Source organism: Glossina fuscipes, unplaced genomic scaffold (genome assembly GCF_014805625.2).
Source record: "Glossina fuscipes isolate IAEA_lab_2018 unplaced genomic scaffold, Yale_Gfus_2 1, whole genome shotgun sequence".
NCBI classification, from domain to species: domain Eukaryota; kingdom Metazoa; phylum Arthropoda; class Insecta; order Diptera; family Glossinidae; genus Glossina; species Glossina fuscipes.
The window spans coordinates 38,968,129-38,976,394 of NW_023998415.1; the positions used below are offsets into that span (position 1 = coordinate 38,968,129).

General features: G+C 32.7%; 1 protein-coding gene across 2 annotated transcripts in view; it reads right to left on the reverse strand.

Annotated features, from left to right (window-relative positions):
* LOC119645051 (homeobox protein 5) overlaps window positions 1-7,876 on the reverse strand; it is a 151,005-nt gene extending 143,129 nt beyond the window's left edge. For both annotated transcript variants that reach the window (XM_038044866.1, XM_038044861.1), the window contains exon 1: window positions 7,732-7,876. The gene's annotated coding sequence lies outside the window, so the exon portion shown is untranslated. The remainder of the gene's footprint in view (window positions 1-7,731) is intronic.
* Window positions 7,877-8,266: the final 390 nt, after the last annotated feature.

Sequence of the window (8,266 nt, forward strand, 5' to 3'; positions counted from 1 at the left end):
TTAACAAAAAAAAAAAAAAAAAAAAAAAAAAAAAAAAAAAAGAAAAGAAAAGTTAATTTATGCGTGCTGTTAAATATACATAAAAGCACAAAATATGCATATGTATTTGTGTGAATGTGCGTTTTTAAGGCCTGTGCATACCATTATAAGTATGAACCTTTCATAAAATATATACAATCTGAGCGAAAGAGTAACCGACTCATCATCATCAACATCATCATCATCGTGCGAGTGGAGGGCGACATGTTCAACATGTTCATCTTTATCGAATTTGTTTTTGATGATATTTTTACGTCCCATTGATAGAGTACCGCACCGCAAATGCATACATATGCAATATATCGCTACCAGCCACATCACTACATTAATAATAACAATAACGACACAATTGCAACATCAACGACTTCAAATATTTTATAAATTCCCGTAGATTGATAAATCTACAACAAAGGATGTAAAAATATGGGCGCATTAGTGTACTGTCTCTCTACTATAAATAGCGACAGTTTAGCTTTATCATAGTCCACCAGAGATTGGTTTCGACTTACAGTGGGCTCTTAGTAAAATCATAAACCAGTCATTCGTCTTTAGTCGTTTAGAGATTTGCCGAGTTGAGGTGAAATCTTTCGCTTTATCCAAAAATGCGCTAAGTAGGCAAACTCAAGAGACTCTGCGGTATAAAGTACGATTGATGCAAATTTGAATTTAAAATGAAGAGAAAATCACTCAATCACATGTACACTGTTTACAGCAAAAGTATTTCAGTTTAAAAGGTTATATTAAGGATGTGGTGAAAATCCCGAACGAAGAGAACGAAAGGTATTGGAATTATGCTGTGTGTTGAAAAGTCGTCTTTCGAAAAACACCCGTCTAAAATTCTTGAACTCGTTATGGATATATCTTGTGTGCTATATAGTCAAACTGAAATACTCTTTCTCGTTGCTGTCTCTCAAAAAAGTTTACAATGCAGATTGCGTGCGAGAGGTTATTCTCCCAAAGAGAGAGAATTACACTTTTTACACTTTACAGACTGCCAAATACCAGACAAAATGGACGATTTTATAGTCGAATTCATAATGAAGACTAAAATATCCATCATATACTCTTCATCCCTTGACAGTGCTATTGTCTGGCTGTTTTTGTTTTTAAAGTGAAGGCTACAGCATCCCGGAGAAAGTTTTTTTTTTTTTCTATCTACCCAGACATTTTTTGCCGAACGGTTGAGGGGAATTTTTTAAATCTCAAGGAGAATATTTCTCTTCAGCTACAGAAGTCTTTTCCTTATACCTTTGAAGATTCAAAGCATCAGTTAGGTAATAAAATAAAAGTGGTCTTCTGAATAATATGTGGTAGTATTCCCTGTTCCACTTATATACCAAACATTACATATTAAGTGAAGTGCAAAGTTAAGAATCCCTGGGAGAAATGTTTACGGATCATCACCAGAAGTCGTTGAAATGTGTGAAGATAACCCTACCCTAACCTTAACTAGCGAAGACGTCTACCAACCGATTTAATAGAGTCCTATAAACGTATATAATAAATAGACTAAGGTTAGCGCTCGCGCAATGATCTGAGATTTCATTTAAAATCAGTCATGATTTGAAACAAAAGCAAAACGCAAAAAAAATCCAAATAATTTCATAATCAAAAAACAATTATTTTTTTACTTCTCGTATAAAAGAGATGCACTTTCGAGATGAATATAATTCTTTTACTTGTTTTCTTTAAGTCGTTTTATGACTTAAGTGCATTGCATTTTTAAATTTACTCTGGGGATCTAAGGGAATCGATTAAGGTTTTAAATTTCTGCATAAAATTTTCGTTGCTGTGTGCTTTCTAACAACAGATTTTGAAATAAGAAATGACATTCATGCTTAAGTTCAGTTTGAGATTAATGACGGCCGCGATTCTTTCTTTAGGATGACAAGCTAAAATTTTGCATCCGCATGAGTAGCCGAAGGCGAGGAATCTCGACTAGCAAATCAATGGTCGTGGGTTCGGATCTCAAGTGCGGTAGACTTTTTAATAAAAGCCGATAGCCTTAGATGCTAGTGCTTTTAAGAGCTTAGTCTTAGAATTTATTTCTCTGGCGATATTAATAATAATAATAATAATAATAATAATAAAATGTTGCAACGGTGTAAAACTAACTACTGAATATTCCGCACTATTAGGCCTAGCATAACTCTTTGCCTACCTACGTCATAGAATATTAACTATTCGCGCATTGTTGTCGGTTGAGGGCCTATTTTTGATGAGAAGCCTTATATGATAACGATTCCGGGTTCAAACGATGGTCCCGTCAAATCCAAATTTCGTGCGACTTGTAAGTTGTTTGCGAAAGCGCATGGAAAGCTATTAAACGAAAAGACAGGTAGACGCGAATAACACGTGTTATGTAGCTCGACAGCCCACACATATTTTCTCAAAGAAAAATAATTCGATGCCATGTGTGGTCACATATCACATTAGCTCTGCGAGATTAATTTATGTAACACATTTGTCAAGTAGTTTCCTCATTATTTTTCTCACTAAATTGCAATGAATTAATCGTTTCGGTAGGAGAACAAAATGTCAGCGCTGCCGTGATATGTCGCCAATGCTCAATCACATGAAATGATAATACATAATGTCATTAAAACAAAACAAATGACAGCTATCCGGTCGGAAGTTCTATAATTATTTAAAAAAAATAAATAAATAAAAAAATAAAAAAAAAACGCCCTATAAATACGTAATGTAACGTAACGGATAGGATATTTCATAAATACATTTGGATAATATCAACTTAATAACGGAATAAATTTACTTTCAACGTCTCTTTTTTAATATAAAAATCATAAACTAAACAAGTCAAGCGGCCTTCAAAGATGTTAGTGAGCCGTTTAGTTTATGCATTCAATTTTGTATAAGAAACTAACAAATGTGCATATATACGTAGAACAATTTGTGCATGTATATGCATCGGCTTAGGTATGAGCGAATGAATTTGGCTATTCCGAATGATTGAATGACTGACTGACTGACTGACTGACTGACTAACTGACTGACTAACTGACTAACTGACTGACTGACTGCTTGAATGACTGAGGCCTGACAAAAGTTGAATGTTTATTACTTTTCTTTTGTACTCATGTAACTGAACGGGTGTGTTTGGTGCGGAAAGACATTGAAAACAAAACATTCATTACAGGTAAAAACTTTTTTTTCAGGATCCTACTGCTTGCTCTTACACACGTACAGAACATACATGACATACATGCATAGTAATTGTTATATGGAGGAAACCCTTGTTTTTTCCTTTTTTTCGTTTTTTTTTTTTTTTTTTTATTGTTGTTTTCCAACATTTGTTAAATACTTTTTATTTTTTAGTTCTCTTTCACTATTAATAATAAATAACATGGCATAGCTTAGCTTACAGAAGGTGTGGTTCTACTTCTACGAGCCGAACTTTGTGCACTCAAGCCTTCAATAGCTTACAACGGAAATTATAATTTTCTATATATCGAGAAGTGGAAGAAGGTGTCATTGTTGACACCATTTGACACAATATATAAACATCACATTATAGGCCGCATATATGCGTACATATGTATGTCATATAGTCAACGTTCAATATTTATGCATAATGCATCTTTCTTGCTCTTATATGCAGCTCTAAAGTGTTTGCCTACACTCTTCAAAAAGAAGGTGGAATATAATTTACCGTGTTTATAAATTTTATTGAAACTATGTTGTCGCTATGAAAGCATGAAAAGAAATAACGTAAGTAACAATACACTCACACATATATATATATATATACGTAGATATATACACATATGCAATATGTATGCATCATTTTTTTAGTGCAGACATTTGCATATTTGTATTAAAACATCTTAATTATGTCTAAAAAAATTATTTACTTATATCTCTTTGTCTTCAATGTTTTATGAGAATATGATAAAGTTAAAGGCATCCGAAGACAAGTTCTACCGGAAATTGGATTTCTTCCTTGTGCAATGATTGCGAATGATCTTCGGTAGCCATCCTCAAACCCTATAGCCCGCATACATTTGCATTTCGTTAATTATTGCAAATAACGTTGAAGAAGTTGATCGATGAATGTACATAGGGCACAGAAATTTTTCAAACGGGGCTTATAATTGAATTATGCATCCTTGTGATTACCAATTTAGGCAACGCATATTAAGTTCACATTCACAAATTTCTATTGTTCGGAGAAAACGCTGTTAGTATCGGAGATGAACGGTGTTATTGAAAATTAGTAAGAAAAATTTTAATATTATGTGCGAAATATTGCATAACCATAACGTCGAACTAACAAAAATTGCAAAGTAATTGGTTAATTTGAAACGTGTCAGCTGGCAGCATGGGCAGCAGGATACTTTAAATTTGTTCGAATGTATGTGTATGTACTTAGTATGGTTCCACCGTTTATTATATAGATCAAGATTCACGATCATTCTCTGAATGGACTTAGCCTTGTCTGTCCGCCTGTTTGTGAGTCTGTCTATTGTCTCACGTCTGCCCATATATTATTTTTGTGCTCATTTTGAATCAGTTATAATTTTTGGCCCATTATGGACGTGTCTTCTGACAGGTCATTGTATTTTAAGTTTCTAAGAAAGTGTGCGGATAAATCAGAACGGAAGCCAATTTTCTATTGGATCAAAGGATTCAAAATCCTTTCCCAAATATATTTAAGAATATCTGTCCGTCGAATTTTCGAGCGCTTTTGAAGAAGTTTGATACGTTGATATTTCTTAAAACAAGGATGCACCGACTCTATATTTCAAAAATCGTTATGCGAAAAAATATCAATTTTCTTCAATATTTCTGGAAGAACTCCACGAAATTTATAATGTAGGCATACCTGATGAATGTGGAAAATTTGGATGCATCGAGAGTTGTTGTTGAGACCCATGCCGTATAAAATTTTTTTAATATTTTACGGGGAGGCCATCAAACAAGACGATATATGCGACAAGTTTTTTCGTAAACGTCAACCAGCAAAAACGGACTGATTGAATGAATGAAGATTTATATATATTATATAGATATTATATAGATTTATATAATATATATATATATCTTCTTATATAATCCTGTCAGTCTGCCAAGTCAGGTGCGTCCATCAATTAATATCGATAGCAGTTAAAAAGCCGTAGGAAACGATCAAGGATATATACGTATGTAATAAAATTTTCGAGGTTATATTACGGATTGTCTTTAAGAAAAAAATTCAAGCCCAATGACTGTTTATCTTAATAAAATGAAGTAAAAACATTGTAGTCTAGCGATACCGATCATTAAATATCATCATCGTCACGCATCGTCATGTCACACAATACATAGCCTTATTATGGTAAGAGACCAAAAGGGTGGTCGAAACTTAACAAATTCAATTCTTTTATATGCCAACAATCAGTTTATATGTCAAATGAATCTTACGAACCTCCTCCTTCCTCGATGAAACATTAAGAATTCGACTTTTTTTTTACCCACCACCCAAGGATGAGCAGTATATCCATGTTGTCAAAGCAATGATTGCAATGCGGAAGCAATCTTCAGAGACTTCACAGAGTGTAGTGATCAGCATTAAATTATGAATTAATTTGAGCTTAGCTGTCTGTCCGTCTGTGCATCATAAATAATCTCTTGGCCGCAAAAATAAAGCTATTGACTTGAAATTTGGCGGAAACTTTGAAAGTCCTTGGACGCATGTTGGTATTAAAAATGAGCCAAATCGATCGAATGACACACCTACTATACTACGTAAGATGAGATAACTCCTGTTTTTCAAAAGGAACAAAAGATTGATTTTTGGCTCATTGCCCATAAACTAAAACAGATAAATTTGGAATAATCTCAACGTATATTGTACAAGCGATGCCGTAATATCTGTACAAAAATCGAGCAAATCGGCCCATGCGTCACAATTTCAATTTATTTTTGTTCTCAAATCTTTTACAATGCAGCGAAGCAAGCTTCAAAAACCTCATTAAGTATATAAATTTTGTCCGATACTGCCCAACTGTGCAGTATCTATGGTAAACATTCGCCTGTTCGCAAAAATTAAAATATCGCTCATAAATTTGAAAAACTTTTCCATATACTTAACCATACTGTTCGCACGCCTATGAAACAAAAGCTATGATGATTTTTGCTTTCTGTGTCTTTTTTTGTTGTTTGTTGCTAAAGTAAAGCAGAACCCATACAACATATATTATTACTATTATTATTATTATTATTATAATTTTAGACTAATGAAATAAATTCTTAGACTAAAAAAAAAAGACATTGAGCCCTAGCAGTACAGGCTATCGGCTCTAATATAAATAAATGTACATTAGATAATGAGCTTAGTAGTATAAATAAAGTAATATATTGAATTGATATTCGGTTCTGAAGCTGATTTTAGAATGTGCAAAGGGTTAGTCGCTCCAAATGCAATATTTCTAGCCAAGGAAAACTTAAGACAGTCGCAGAGAATGTGCTTTATAGTTAGAGTTTGTCCACAACTGCAGATTGGGGAGGAAGACTTCTTCACGATCCATTGGTGAGTTGCGATAGTATGACCAAGGCGAATTCTCGAAAATGTTTGGATCTTGGTTTTCTCAACTTGCTTGCATACAACTTTCACTTTTATTTTCACTTTTATTCTGAAAACGGAAAAAATCACCTATGAAAGAAAACTCAGTTCTTTTCCTTTTTTTCAGTTTGTTGTTGAATATGCGATAAAAGGGAAAATAGATTCGGCCACGTCCGCGTATGATTTTCTATTTTGTTTTTTATATAAAAAGGTTTAGTTTTCATTTGGAATCGTTCTAGTGGAGGGAGGGGAAAAAATTCGCTTAATTTATCGAAATTTTCGCGTCAATCTAGCGGTCGCAGAGAAGGTTTCATAAAAATCACGTGATCGAGACCATTTGGAATCGTTCATTCGCTTGCTCGCGTTCAAAGCGTTGACTCTATGCATTCCGTATTTCGTCAAAATAACAAAAACTTTGCCACCTATAGGTTGCACGGGCATCAAGTTGCACGGGCATCGAACAGAAAGAGAGAGAGAGAGAGAGAGAGAGCGGGTTAAATGCATTCGGAAAATTATTCTAAACGGATCAATCTAGTATAAGAAGGGTATGTATTTACTTCCCTCTGAGTCTTGTCTACGTTCGTACATAGCGAATATAAAAAAATGCGTCAACTTGTCAAGCAAGTTGAAGTAAAGTGAAATGAAAAAATTCATAACCAATTTCTAGACTTATTTGGGAACAAGAAGAAAATTCAATCATATTCTCTAATATGGCGAAACGTTCGCTCTATTTTAATCAAAATGCAATCGTTCTTAACGTTTACGTAGTGCAATCCTCATACGTAATTATGAGCATATTAAGTTAATTAAGTTAATTACTTAGTTACATTATTATTGAGATAAAACACAATTTTTCTAATATTTATTATTTATATTTTGGATATTGGGTCGATTCATTGAATTCGTGGATATTTATCATTTGGTAAATCATTATGAATTCATTATAAAATTTTATTGCAAACGGCAGCATTATGTTTTAATAATATTGTAGAGAATATTCTAAATTGCATTTTCAAACCAAAATGAATATTTAGAATGCCAAAGTTTCCTATTAAATATTAACTAAATATTCAATGGTCGTGTGGCAATATGGATAAATTAGTAAAAGGTAGCAATTAAATGAAACTTACCAACCAGGGTTAGAAGATGCAAAAGAGCAGGCGGGTCGGTCGGGATGAACGCTCGGCACTAATTACTATAATATGCACGTATGGTAACAAATTTTGTATATTATGAGATTTTTTATTTTTATTTATTTATTTATTTATTTATTTATTTATGTATATATATATATACATATATATATATATATATAAACATATATACATATATATACTTTTATAAATTAGTTTTTTTTTTTTTTTTTTTTTTTGTTACATTACGAACAACACAAACAACCCACAATTTATTACATTCACAGTAATGAGAGGCACTTTTGTTATATTAAATAGACAAACGTGTTGTTGCTGCATATATTTATATGCATATGGAAATATTTGTATGCGCATACACGACGACGCACTTCCACATATATATTTGCGAGTACACATAAATATGATTATTTTATTTTTGAAATGAACTTTTTTATTTAAATTTATTTAAAATTGCTTTTTTGCATTATATCAACAAAATATTTATTTTAAAATGAATTAAAAATATTACCGT